The following is a 14,698-nucleotide window of genomic DNA, read 5'->3' on the forward strand; positions in this document are numbered from 1 at the left end:
GCAGAATGTCCAACATGCGTCAGTCGGGGACGAGGGGACGTACGGCACACACAATGGCAGGAAGCTCTAATTCCATCTGTAGGCACAAACAATCCGGGAGGCTGGAGCTGGATCTCGGCTGTTGCAGAAGAAGGACAACATCTGCCTTTGCAATCAGCCCCGCTGCTGAGAAAACCGACGTCAGGTGCGCGGCCGTGGTGCTTACACCTCCGCTCCATGTGGGAGTTACACCTCCGCTCCACGCAGGAGTTACACCTCCGCTCCATGCAGGAGTTACACCTCTGCTCCACACGGGGTTTACACCTCCACGCAACATGGGAGTTACACCTCCACTCCACGCGGGAGTTACACCTTCGCTCCACGCGGGAGTTACACCTCTGCTCAATGCGGGAGTTACATCTTCGCTCCACGCGGCAGTTACACCTCCGCTCCACGCGGGAGTTACACCTCCGCTCAATGCAGGAGTTACAGCTCTGCTCCACGTGAGGTTTACACCTCTGCTCCACACTGGAGTTACACCTCCACTCAAAGCGGGAGTTACACCTCCACTCCACGCTGGAGTTACACCTCCGCTCCACGCAGGAGTTACACCTCTGCTCCAAGCGGGGTTTACACCTCTACTCCACGCTGGAGTTACACCTCTGCTCCACGCTAGAGTTACACCTCCGCTCCACACGGGGTTTGTGAAACTTCAATTTTAAGGAATTTAGAGATTTTAGAGGAGCTAAGATTTTAGTTAGAGATAAGCCTTACTAGAGTTAATTAAAATAAATGAGTAGGTCTTGATGAAGTTAGGAATTAGTAGTTAACTAATAATTGATTGCTTGTCAGCACATTGTTTAGTTAGCTGGGTTTATAATGAAGAATATAGAAACTGACAAAGAGCTTTTTGGAACATAAGGTAATTGTGGACCTCCTCTGTTCTGAAACCAATTGAAGACAAGGAATGAGATTTCTACAACAGTTCATTTGTCATATTTGCATTGAAAAGGTAGAAAGGTCAGAATGAGGAAGACTTCATTTACTTTCTCATTTTGGGACCCCTCCCCATGAAAGGGACACCGACCCATTTCAAGGGACAAACCACGCATGCTGAATGGCTTTTGGAGTGATTAGCATACGAAGCAGGGAATGGGATGTACCAAAATGATGAATATGTATTTGTATTTTGGGTATTCAATACTTGTATGGATAAAAAGACTCTGTAATCACCTGGAAGGTGCGGTGAGTATTTGGGAGCTATCCCGCACACAATAAACACAATAAACACACACTTTCTAACTTTAAACTGTTAGAGAGTTTTTGTCCGTCACAGTTGGATATCGGTACTAGATCAATATCCATATTTTTTTAATAAATCAGTTTGCACCTCCGCTCAATGCGGGGTTTACACCTCCACTCCATGCGGGGTTTGCACCTCTTCCCACCTGCCAAACAGCCTCTCTGCAGGTGTGTTTGTTGTGTTTCAGGTGCAAGTGCACCTCATGCTTTGTAAAAACATGAGTCAGTCACAATTCTGTGGGTGGTTTCTGTCACGGTGTGGAGACGTTCACTGGGGATAGGCAAATCTGAAGTGTTTGCTCGTTCTGCTGTCCTGGCTATCAGATATCAATGCAGACATAATCTATTAATCATTACCATTACTATGACTCCCCCAGCATGGAATTTTCCATTTATAATTTTTAAATTGCTTTAGGACAGAAAGAAAACCCATTAATTTGAAGCCAGAAGTCTTTCAAGTGTCGCAGTGATCATCAGACAATGATTTAAGGCTTGATTCCCTGAATCCCTTTTTAATTTACAGCTCAACATTCCATGTGCTGTTGTAACAGAATCACAGATCAGTAAACAGACACTAAAAATCAACAGTGTTAATGGTAAAGATTCCTTTCTTGTGCTGTATTATCACTATTTTCCAGTGTTGTGATAGTTCATATCCCAGCTGGGGAGTGGGGTAGGAGAATGTTGGCTCCTAGAGCAAAACACTGGGTTTGCCTCTCCTGGTAATAGAAAGTCTTTAAAAGAAAGCCAATAAAGTGTTTTAAAAAATTATTCAGGCAGAAAGCAAGATACTGATTTTTAAAATCTCCTGGATAAAGATTTTAAATCAACATGTGTTCCATGTGCAGTTTTCAGCAGAAATCATTCCCTGTGCTGATACGAATCCAAAAGTTGACAACGGGACTTTGCTAAATTTCAGGTCACTTGTAAGACCTCCCAGCTTGTTTTTTAGTTTTAGTTGTAATGTGCGTGATGTGCTTTATGCCTGCACAAAACCAGGGAAGGCAGTTTGGATTGTAAAATATGTACAGAATGTGGATGTGTTTTAATATGCTCAGAACTTAAATAACATGGCAAAACTCAGCTCCACATGGTTTACTCACTCTGAGCTGTTCTTTTAGAAAAGATTTCTAATAAAGCCTTTCCCCCCCCCAAAAAAAAAGAGCAATTATGAGCCCTCATCCTGAGGCTTACCTGTCCTTTCAGTCCCCATGCAAGCAAACATTTTTTTCTCAAATTATTATCACACAAAACAAACATCATAATGTGATGAAACCAAAAGATGTGTAACATGGCTTCAGAGTAAAAACTTAATTTATAGCAACTCATGACAGAAATCTCCTCATGACAGAAATCACCAAAATACAGCTGGTGTGAATTATACCTATATTTTAATAGTTTTTAATGCTGCTGGGTTTAAGGCAGGGATGCCTGAAAGTATTTCCAAAAAATATCTTTGTATATTAGAAATTAATTTTCTTTCCATACTCCTGTTGGTGAATCTGTGTTTATCTTCAGCCTGGTTGTAACTGCTTGTTTCAAATGATAAATAATGTGTTTATAAAGGATGTTAAATTTTGAAGGTGGACAGATGTTCTGAGCCAAACCTTTGACTGCTCTGAATTGTCACAGCCACACAGGCACCATTTGCTGACTTCCAGGCAGTTATTAGAAAACTGCCTGGAAATCAGTCCATTCTGGGATATAAAAATAAAAAGGAAAAAAATAAATTTAAAAGCTAAAGACAGATGGACCAAACCACGCTTGATAGAAGAAACTCTAATGTCATTATAAATCTTAGCACTGATGGTGCATTGATAAAATACACTTCAGTGATCTGCATGGACTCAATAAAGTTTTAAAAAATCATAAATAGAAATCCAAATATATATATTTTTTGAGCATTGGAATCTCCAATATAACATAACCTGCAATCAGATGAACTTTTTCTTAGCAAAAGTTAAGTGAAATAAATATTTTTCAAATGCTTCACATACATTTTCTCTCAATTTACTTCCAGGAAAATTCTTGACAAGTCTTCAGTGGAGAATAATTAAATATTGAATACAAAGTCCCATACAAACTGCAATAAGAATAATCCCAGAGTATCACAATGTGAGTCAGTTCATGCCATAGGTATCACTTGGCTTGATAACAGAACAAAATAAAATAATATAAAAGAACAATTATATAAAATAATAATATAAAAGGAAAAAGAGTGCATTTCAGTAAGTGCTGGCTGGTTTGCAGTCCTGAACTCTGAGGCAAAGCTGCCACAGAAGATTGGTGACCTCACTTTGTTCATGGCAACAGTCACATTAACAAAAACACAATTACAAGTCTACTCCCAAAATAGATTTGGGGCTGGGAGGGAGAAAAACTCATCTTCAAGCATAAAGATCTCAAATAATTACAATGGGGATATGGAAAATGACAGGATGGCTGACTGTCTTATTGTGTAAATGTTCCAGAATATTTTTTTTTTTAATACTGGCACATGGAAAAGGTTACAAATGAGTCTTCAATGAAGAAGGGAAAAGCCTCTCTAAAAAAAAAAAAAAATCTTCGGAATTCACACCAGGAGTAGCAAAGAAGTGGCTTCATTCTTTATTTATCACTTTTGCCACATACCTGCTAATTTCATAAAGTTCTTAAAATGGTCTGAGGTACTCATGTAGGTTAATTCATCACTCTGCTGCTCCATGATTCTGACAAAATATGGGAAATATTTATATTTCACAGGGATAGATCTGATGGGAAAAATGATTAATCTATTGGCATATTCAACCCACTATGTAATTTTTTAAAAGAAATTATCTTTCTGACTGAATGCAATGTTCTCCTGAGTGCAACAGAACAAGCAAAAATACTAAATCTGTATTTATCTCACCACACTGACCCCTCAGCAAACAGCTGAATAATCTGAATGTGTGAAAAAAACCTGCTGAAATTTGGCCAAAATCTGACAATTTATTTGTTACTGCTACATTTTGTAGTAGAATCACACTTATTCTTTCACACCTCTGCAGTCTTTTAATCAATATACTTTATTTCCCTAAAATCAAAAGAATTAATTTCTGAAATGCTTTGATTCGCTAAAGGAAAGGAAAAGGAGAAAAACAAGATTGGAAAGATGAAAAAGCTGATCAATCACTGCAGGGCAGGGTTCATATCACTGATTTTTATATCTAAAAATAATATGAATATTAATTTAAAATATTTATATTTTTATATCTAAAGATAAATACATAAACAGGCAATCACTCTGGAATTATTTAGATTTGTATGCAGGGAGAGAAACTGCTGAAGGCAATTTAGGTGACCTTACTCAGCTAATTTGCAGAGCAGAGGAAGAAAGTTCAGGAAAATTCCTTTTCTACATCTGATGAACACACAGTAAAAGAAGCCTGCCACAACCTGGCCATGGCCATCAAATTTCTAAATACCAAGGACTGGAAGGATAAATCACAAATATTCCTGCACTGAAGACAGACTGAATCTATTTTTAAGGTTTTTTCAGATAAAAAGCTGAGAAGTGAGAGAAAATGTTGATCTAGAGATAAAAGCACCCTGTAGCCATTCTTTGAAGAAGACTACTCATTTGGACAAACCAATTAAAAGTTCAATTTCTTTAAGTTAATGTGCTACAAATTTTAGCTCAACAGAATCTGAGCATTTAGATATTGTAAGATCAGAGGAATTTCTGATGGTCAGAAGGAAGCACAGTTAAAAACTGGAGTTTTCCTGTGGGAAGAGGCTGCAGAGACTAGGATCATTTCACTACAGCAGGACACAACTGGTGGACCCCAAGGTAAGGAGATGATTAAAGAATATTTCCTCACTACTTTTCAAAACTTGAATTCCACACCACTCCTTAAACTCACTGGGCAATTCAAAGAAAAAAAAAAAAAAGGAAAAACTCTTTCACAAAACACATTTCTGCAGTGGGGAGCTCATTGCCACAGGGGTTGTGGAGGCCAAAAGGATTAAAGGATTTAGAGAAATTAATGGAGGACAGGTTTCATCAAGGGCTAATAAACTCAGTGACCTGGGCATGACTGGCACTTGGGAAATCCTGGAATTACTGCTGGAAACATGGAGAATATTCCTGCAGAACGATCCTTCCCTGCATTTCTTAGAGAGTTTCTTGTCTTCTCCCTATCAAACACAGGCTAACAGCCTTGCAGAACCTTTCCTTGATCCTATAGGAGCACGGGGCAGGTAAACCCCCAAATCTCAGCTTCTCCCCAGAAGAATATTCCATGTTTCTATCAGCCCTGGTGTGGATTACAGCCACATCCCACGCTGGGATAGAGCAGAGCTGTGAGAGGGAGAAGAGAAGATTATGTTCTCTGCACATGGCAGGTAAAGCCCAGCCATCCTCGTTACTCTCTTTCACAGAAATCCACATTTCTTGGTTGTTTTCTCAGCTTTTCACACTGTTCTCAGAGGTAGCTCAGGATCCTGGAATCTGCTCACCTTTGCTGAGGTTTACTGATGCACCTTCTCTCTGCACTAACACTGATCTTTAAATTAAATCGCTTTCTCTGCCTTTCTTGTTTATTTACAACCAGCACCATCCCAGTTTTTAGGGAAGATTTATGTTCCACCTCCAAATTTCCTTTTTTAAGGCTAGAAAACATAAAAACTTTTGCTCTTTTAGAATTTTCCTTTGACAAAACAGATTCCTTCTTACCCTGGTCTGTGCTTTTCCTACGCTTCCCCCAGATTAAATGTGTGAGCCCAGCCTGCTATGGTGTTTCTCTAAGGACACATCAGAGCCTTGCACAATCCATTCACATTTCTTCACCTCCTAAAACTGTTTCTGCTGATACACCCTCAGAGCAGATCCAAGGCTATTTTTTAATGCTGGCTCAGAGTCACGGTGTGCTCTGCTGCTCCTCATCCTGCCACTTACAGCTGATGAACCCCCACCAGTACAGTAGTAGAGCAGTCTCTGTTTACAAGACCTTGCACTTTATGTAGTGAAAATAAATTCCATTTTTATTGCCCTCATCAGGAGGCTGAGCCAATTCTTTTTTACAGCACAATTTGTTCTCTGTATTGACAGGGCCTTGCAGCTTTCCAGTCATCAGGTCACTTCATCAGCACACCACTCCCTTTTTCCAGCATTATTTTAGGAAATAAAACATTTTTAATCCCAGATTAATCATGGACAAATTCCATCAGTTATCTTGCCCATGCTAACAACACCTTTCTGAGTCTCCTTCCTCATCACCTTTAGAATTATTAAAAGATGTGTTATTTTCACATTAGTAAATGATTTTTAATTTGACATGTCAATTAAAAACCTCTTATTAGGTGCCATTATCTAATTTTATTCTTTTTTTGTTTGTTTGTTTAACTAACAATTCTGCATCTTCTCCTACAACTGCAAGTCAAGTTACTCTATATTTAAATAAGGCATGACAAGGAGAAGCTTTTAGGATCAGGTCCATTCATAAAGTCGGAGAAAGACAAAGCTTGAAAGTGGTGAATAAATTTAGGAGTGAGGTGTAGGTACAAAGATACCTGGTTTATTTTTCTTTTGCCTTTGTGTAGCCATCATCACTTTTTCACGTTAAATTCCACCTCCCACAAAATCTATTCAGCTGTTGTGCATGAATTACAATCAGCTGTGCTGACTTTGCACCATGTTGCTCTCCTTACTGAGAGGCAGAATATTCATTTAACTTGGAGCATTCTTTACATTATTCCTGATATCAGCCACCTCCACTCTACAAAGAAACCTCACATAATTTCCTGATATCTCTGTATTAATATGATAAGAAAATCACTGTTTCATTTTCTCACGTCTGGCCTCATCTGAACCTCATTTTTTTTCTATTTTCCAACAGCAGGACTCAGACCACTGATGACAGAGAAGGTTGTTGCTCACCACAATTTTTTCATTCCTCTGCACTATTATAAGAAGTCAGAAAACTCCCCAGAGGATGAGCTCATATCTTTCCTTTCTTCAGCTCCTCAGCTTTTTGATTTATCCTGATCTGTTCCACAAGGAGATGGATGTGTCAGGGAGCAATCTGTTTTTATTCCCACAAGTGACCTTCATGCTGCACATCCACAACAAATTTGCTGTCACTCAGCCTCTGGTCCTCCCCTTCTCTTCTGTGAACCCAGCAGGTGACACAGCTGAAATTCCTGAATTTCCTTACCACAGGAACAAGAGTCACATGTCTCAAATACCTGGGCAAACTCCACATTTCCCCCCATTTATTATTTTTGGCATTGTTTCCCAGTTCCCCAATCCCTTACCTATCAAGATAACAAACAGAAGCAGCATAAAAACATCTTTGTCTTCTTGATTCTGCCCTTTTTTTCTGAATTGAGTCTCATTTACTCATTTTTCTTTACCACTAACCTTTGTTCCTTGTCCTCCAGTGCAGCAAACACCCTCAAACTTAATTCAACCTTTCCTCTTCTTTGCCTTTGGGGTCACATTTCCACTTGGGTCACATTCCTTATCTACAATATGAAAAAGCTGCCTTATATTCAGATTTAATTTGGCAAATCCTACACATTTCTCTAGAGTGAGACTCTACTCTCCTTTCCTGTGTCTTGTCTTCCAAACCCCCTTTTCCCACCACCTTTTGTCTCTGGGCCCCCTCTCTCTCAAGCATTAGAAAGTGACATTTCACACATCAATATATTCCACTGCCTATGCCTTTTTGAAAGCACAAAGCTTCAAATCTTGGTCTCACATCCTCCCACAATTATTGCTAAAGCTGTCACTGATTATCCCTGTATTCTTGCCTTTTTTTTTTTTTTTTAAGGAAAAACATTAAATTCTTTCAAGCAAACTCCCTTCTTTATTACCTTTTAACAGCTGCATTGATTATTCTGCATTTATTAATTGATTATTGTTGCAAACAGCTCTTGCCCAGGGAACACTTTACAAGGGCCTCTGCCCAATTCCCACTACCTCAAAGGCAGGGAAGATCCTGAAAATTAGGAATTGCATGCAGCAGGAGGCACAGAAGTTCAGTCAGCCCAACTAAAAAGGGTTAAATTCTTCCCCACCAAGGTCTGGATCCCACAAAATCTCTCCTATTTGCTCCTCCCCCTGTTCCTGGTAAATCTAACCTGCCTCCCTCATGTTGCAAAATCACAAATGGCTCTTGGAGAGCTCTGAGATTCTCAAATATATATATATATATATATTTTTTTTTTTTTCAGTTGTGTCCAGGCCCTTGTTTTTTAGCACTGTAACATAATTGACAGCTGTTTCCCTCAAAACCAGCAGCTTCCCTGTGTTCTTCAAACACCAAAAGCTGTAAAAAACCACGATGACATCTATTTATATTACACAACTGCAAGCCCTGAGTGCAAACTGCTCCCAGACCCAACTTCCCCTTGCTGCTGCTCTCCCAGGCACTCTCAAGTGAAGTGGAAACTACCTTTAAAAAGGTAGAAAAACTGGCTCACAGAAAAATCTACTTCTATCAAGAGCTGACAGCGTCCCAAGTGACCGGATCCTTCATGAGAAGCTGGAATTGGAATTTTCCCCTGGCCCAGCCAATGGATAATTTCACAGAAAGCCTTTCTCCAGCAACCAAACAGCATCAGGAGAGAAGGTGAATTTCAGGGGAACTCCAAATTAGAGATTGGCTCTGGGACAGGAAAAGGTGTCAGCAAATGAAAGTGGATTGAGGGTGGGGGACCCTTTGTTCCACCCCACAGCTCATGAGCCAGCAGAGCATCACTTTCCTTTTCAAAGTCCTGCATGACTGAAAGGGATTTAAAGTCCAATAATGTGTCAGAATTGGAGTTATTTTACTGTAAATGATACAGAAAGGAATTTAGGAAAGGATACAAAAAAAAATTATTACTGTAGTAATGATTATTTCCTGCTACTAAAAATAATAAATAGACTAGAAATAAAATAGAATAAAAACTAATAGAATAAAAACTTGCCTTGATGAGTAAAGGCAGATAGAACTGCTAAAATTACAAAAAAAAAAATAAAAAAAAAAAAAGTAAAAATAGTTTGCCAATGGACCAGAAGAGGAAGATTCTTGTAGGATTACATGCAACCAGACAAATCATTACAGAAGTAAACCCAAGATGATAATCAGATATATTTGGCCATGGTAAAGGGCATAATAATGGGCAGCATTTAACATGATTTGGTGCTTCTGCATGTTTTTATTTCAAAGATGGAGCAGAATGGCAGATTAAGGAGATTTAACTTGTCCATTTAAGTAAAATGTACCACAGGAATGAAGAGTAAGTGCACAGAACAACATAATTTTAATAATTTGATTCCCTCAAGTGAAAAACTGTTCATTACAGATTTCAGAGAATGAGGTGAATTGGTAATAATCAAGGACAGAGTTATTGGGTGTGAGAAATCCTACACTGATAAGGAGTCAAAATGTGATTTTTTTTGACTTAAAAACAACCGACTTTTTAAATACACATTGGCTTTTGAAAAAAAATAAGTTAAATAAAGAAACACACAAAACAACCAACTCCAAACAACCAAAATTCCCCAACACCAAAAGGGGAACAGCACAGGTAACTTTGAAACAGGTCTGAACACCCTTCTCTGGAGCAGTAAGGACTAGAGAAGTGTAGCTCATAGAGCTGTGGGATCACAACAAGGAAAATGTTGACGTGTATTTTCCAAAGTTTACGAGCAGCCAACCTTAATGAAGTACACAGCCTCCTCTTGACTTGCAAAATCAGTCTCCTTTTTTTATTTTTCCCACAGCTAAAGCCATTGTTTTACTGATTCTCACAGCAGCACTTCAGAGAAAACTTGGAAGAGCCACCCAGTGACCAATCCTGACTGGAGAATGACACATGACCTGCTATCAGTAACTGATAAGGAATCCCCAAGTCACAAAAGTGATGCAAACAGTGGCATTTTGATTTGTGAGTAGCACAACGAGCCCGTGTTTCAGATCAGGCTCTGTGCATTGTCTCCAGGTAGCCTGAAAATGGCAATACACTGGTTTTCCACAAAGGGATTCCACCCAAGGAATTTTCTCGTTCCACGTGTTTTTGCTCTCCTGGGTTCTAAAAAGGATGATTTTATTCAGTGAATTATTGTGGAGGAGGTTTTATAGTGACTTCTGTGAGCCAGAGAGAAGTTTGGTAAGAGGATCCATGTTGACCCCTGAAAGAATTTTCTACCAAGGTTGTTGGCACAGAAACCAAGAAAGAAAGAAGGATAAATAAGGGAAACCTGCAACTGCCTATTCCAAGAAACACTTTGTTTGTCTCTGGTGAGAGTAAAGTGTAAATTTATGAGTTTTGTAAGAATGTATAAAAAGCATGCATGCTAGAATAAAACCAGTTTGAAGCCTCCTGAAGATGGAGTGTGCTGCTTTGTATTGTCTCCATCTCAGCTATGACTGTCTCAACTCCAACAAGTTATTGCAGTGATTAGGAAAAATGTGGGAACAGGATTGGTGAGGAGCTGGAATTTAAAGAAAGCTGAGGATCCACTGGGTGCATCCAAAGGAGCCACATCCCACTCCAGGAATGGCTTTGCATGAGTAAGCACAGCAAGGAAGGGACCAAGGGTTGGGAGAGGATGAGGCAGCACCCAGCAGGGAAAACTGTGCTGCAGTCCCACAGCAGGCTGGAAATTCAGTCAGATTGTGGGGATCACTTGAGTTGTCTCTAAAACCACCCCTGAATATTCACAACTTTCCTGCACTCAGTGGTGAGGCTCAATGGGGGCTTGCAGCCCAACTTTCGAGCTCATTCTCTCTCCCATGCATGGAAAATATCCTGTAGCTCTCATTTACATCAAGATCCCAGCACACATTTTGCACACTCAGAAAGATTAGTCCCTTGAGCTGCTATAATATGACTTTTTAAAAAAAAAAAAAATTTTGCTGGTTGTTTAAAAAAAAAACAAATTAAAATAAAAAAACAGGTAACAATTGTTAGGAACCAGAATTCCTTCCTGTACCAGAAGCAACAACGCGTTCTCAGCAACTTCCTCAGGAATTCTCACTCCTCTCTGGCCATTTGTTATCAGCTCAGGCAGTGATGATCATTAGTGCTTGGAGCATGAAAAACTCATTACCCAAAATCTACAAAGAGGCACAAACTCCTGCATTTCCTGGCATGCGTCCCCCTGAAATAAAAATGCTTCAGACTGCCCGTGATCCTAGAACAACTGCCCAGCAGACCTGGCTGAAAACTGGAATTTCCATTTGCAAGGGAAGATCTGTAACAATGTAAAAATTATGGAGCTGGACCAAAAAAAGCAGCAAAAGCAGGAGCAAACATCAAGGCAGGACACAAAAATGGGGGACATGGAGACAACATCAAAGCCAGGGGGTTTAGGGATGCTGGAGCCTGCACCTTTCATTAATTGCTCGAAATTTATTTGAACCTCTTGATACTTTTGGCCTCTTCATCTCCCAGTACTGAAAATTGTTTATGTTGTGGGAAAAAAAATTAGAATTATGCTTGTTTTAACATCAAAGCCTGAGTGCTTGCCTGAGAGCACCCAAGCTCTTGGACTCTGAGGAACAATGTATTCAACCTTGTCATGAGTGCCTGAATTTTTATTACTTCCAAGTTATTTCTCTTGATTGGTGAAGAAAGAAGATTTTTTTTTAATCTGTGCAAATTAAAGGGAAACTTTGTTTTTGTCTTCCACTTTGCTACAGTACTAATGTGACTTTACTGGCCTGGGGAGACAGGACTACATGCAAAATGAAAGGTGGAAGATCATATATTTATATGAAGTCATTAATATGTTTTTATTCTGTTCTCAACTCTCAACATATGATTTATCTCTTGTCTATCACAGAAAATTGAACTGATGTGTTCAGATAATTAAATTTCTAGTGCTGGTGCCAGAATTTCTCTCCTTTTTTTATTACAGCCTATTTAAAGCCCATCACTAGGTGAGCAGAGTTGTAACAGTGTTTTTGTCATGTATAATGCTCTGCATTATTAACATTTAATCTCCCATTTTTCATTGATCTATCAATAAAAAACAGATGTAATTACACAACTTGATATCTAGAGTGTAAAATTTCTTTATGAGTAGGCTATTTAGATTTTCTCACTTTTTGGGGGAGATAACCAAGCACTTTAGGAGATTATTTTTGTCATTCTAACACAGACATCCAAAATAAGTTAAATTAATCATGGGGGCTTTTTTTTTTTTCCTTTTTTTTTTTTTTTTTTTTTAGTTTAAAGGCCTAAATGCAAATACTTACACAGAAAGTAAATAAATCACTGAATCCTGAACTGGTTTGGGTTGGGAGGGACCTTAAAGCCCATCCAGTGCCACCCCTGCCATGGACAGGGACACCTCCCACTATCCCAGGGTGCTCCAGCCTGGCCTTGGGCACTTCCAGACATGGGGAGTCCACAACTTATCTTGGCAATAAAGATCATTAAGATAGATAATAACACTCAAAATAGGAAAAATCTAAGTGCTGTCAGCTCCTCAACTAAAATTAAATAACCTTTTTTTTTTTGCACACAAAAATCTGGAAAATTGAAACTTCCATGGAGTTTTCTGTTGTAAAAACCTCCTGATTTTTCTGTTAAAAAAAACCCCCAAAACTGGGGCAGAACAATCTCAGCGAGATCTATTACTGGCTAAAATTCCATTATCTAAACCAACTCTTGTTTGTCTTCAGCTGTTCATCCAGAACTATGCCAGTTATGTAAATAATTGCTTACCATGCTGGTAACACTCTCTGAATAGTTCATATTTCTTGAGGGTATCAGCACTGAGTTATTTGTCTTGATATTTTTAATAACCTAAGAGAAGCAAGGTGACACAGGCAGCTAAATCGATTGCTGAAGATTATATAAACAAAATTCAGTTTGCACTTCTTAAAAAAAAAATTGTGCAAGGGTCTAAAACACTTTCTATTGTGTTTAAAAATAGAAAAAATACCGTTTCTTGTAAAAAAAAAAGATACCAATGCAGTGTCTTACACAGTATAAGCTAAAGGAGAAACAGTACTTTAAAATGAAGTTTTGTGAGAAAATCATGGCAATTCCTCAAAACAAAACTGCACTTCATAAACTGTTCTGACATTCTGGATCAGATCTGTAAAAATATTTAGATAGTTTAAAATTCAAACAGGCACCAAAAGGAACTGCCATGTTCACTATAGACATAGCTCCCCCAAATAAAATTGCAGCTGATTGATGTGCCTTGTCATAATCCATCTGGCAGGAACTGGGAGGTGATGAGGGAGAATATATCCTTGCTTAAATAATTAAAGAATATTTATCATTTTATAGCAAACAAAGCAGTGCAGACAGCAGCAATTATGAACCTACAGATCCTTACTTGCACAAGTAACTTTATTAATCTGAACTTCTCTCCTGTAATGAGAATAAATGGCATGTGCCCTGAAATTATCAATCATTTGTGTTAAGACTATAAAAGTGGAGTCAAGCCAAGGGCTGTAGTGTTACTATAAGCAAAAGAAAAGAAGAAATTACAATAAAAACAAAACAAAACAAAAAAAAAACCAAAAAAAAAAACCCCAAAAAAAACCCAAAAACAAAAAAAACCCCAACTAAATCTTGCAAATCCTTGCTGAGATCCCAGTAGGTGAGAACTGATTATGGATCTCAAATTTGGACTAAGTTGCTGTTTCTTGTCAAGACAATGCAGGGCTGTAAGAAATAAAAGCTTCCATAAATCAGCCTCGTGCTGCTTCCAAGTGCAGCTGTTCCCTCCATGTCATTGCGTATTGCAAACTGTCAGGGAGCAGCTTCCCTGCCACAGCCCAACCTAGGGCAGGGGGAGCTCCGTGTGGTGGAAAAATCTCTCCTCCAACCTGTGCTTTCAAAAAAAGGCTCAACAATCTCTGTTGTTCAATCTCAAGGCAGTTTATTGCAAATTATCTAAAAGATTTTCTTCTCAGGCTGCTGTGGTTTGCTCACAGCTCAGGCAGAGGCACACACACACCCTGACATCCTCTCTGACTCCCGACTGTTTCTTCTCTCCCCGCCCAGGGCTGCTGCTGTCTTTTATATGGTACATTACGTGTTACATGGTTACAGTTTTTTCCCAGTGCCTATTACCTATATTAAATGGTGCTTTTCTACTCTAAACCAATCTGTGAGTGCCAACATCACCAAGAACATGGAGGTAAGGAAGGAGAAAGAGGGAGGACAGGACAGGCCCAAATCCCTCCATCTTAAAACCTCGACCTCCATGTACGAGACCTTAAACCCCCCTGTACAGCACTCAAAAATTCTTCCCTTCACTTTGCGACTACTTCTACTATAATATCTAAACTTTTGTGACTTCTTGTTCTTCCTGCAAGGTTGGTAAATTGTTCCATGGTTCAAATCCAAAATCACAGCTGTTTCCAGCTGCCTACCAGGGTCTCAAATGCTTCTGACCAGGACCCGGAACATCCTAAAATGTCTGAGGGACATTTTGAGT

General features: G+C 39.1%; 1 protein-coding gene across 5 annotated transcripts in view; it reads right to left on the bottom strand.

Moving 5' to 3' along the window:
- Positions 1-14,698, bottom strand: part of MINDY4 (MINDY lysine 48 deubiquitinase 4) — a 73,799-nt gene that overhangs the window by 25,405 nt on the left and 33,696 nt on the right. The window lies entirely within an intron of this gene.

Source organism: Taeniopygia guttata, chromosome 2 (assembly GCF_048771995.1).
Source record: "Taeniopygia guttata chromosome 2, bTaeGut7.mat, whole genome shotgun sequence".
Lineage (NCBI taxonomy): Eukaryota > Metazoa > Chordata > Aves > Passeriformes > Estrildidae > Taeniopygia > Taeniopygia guttata.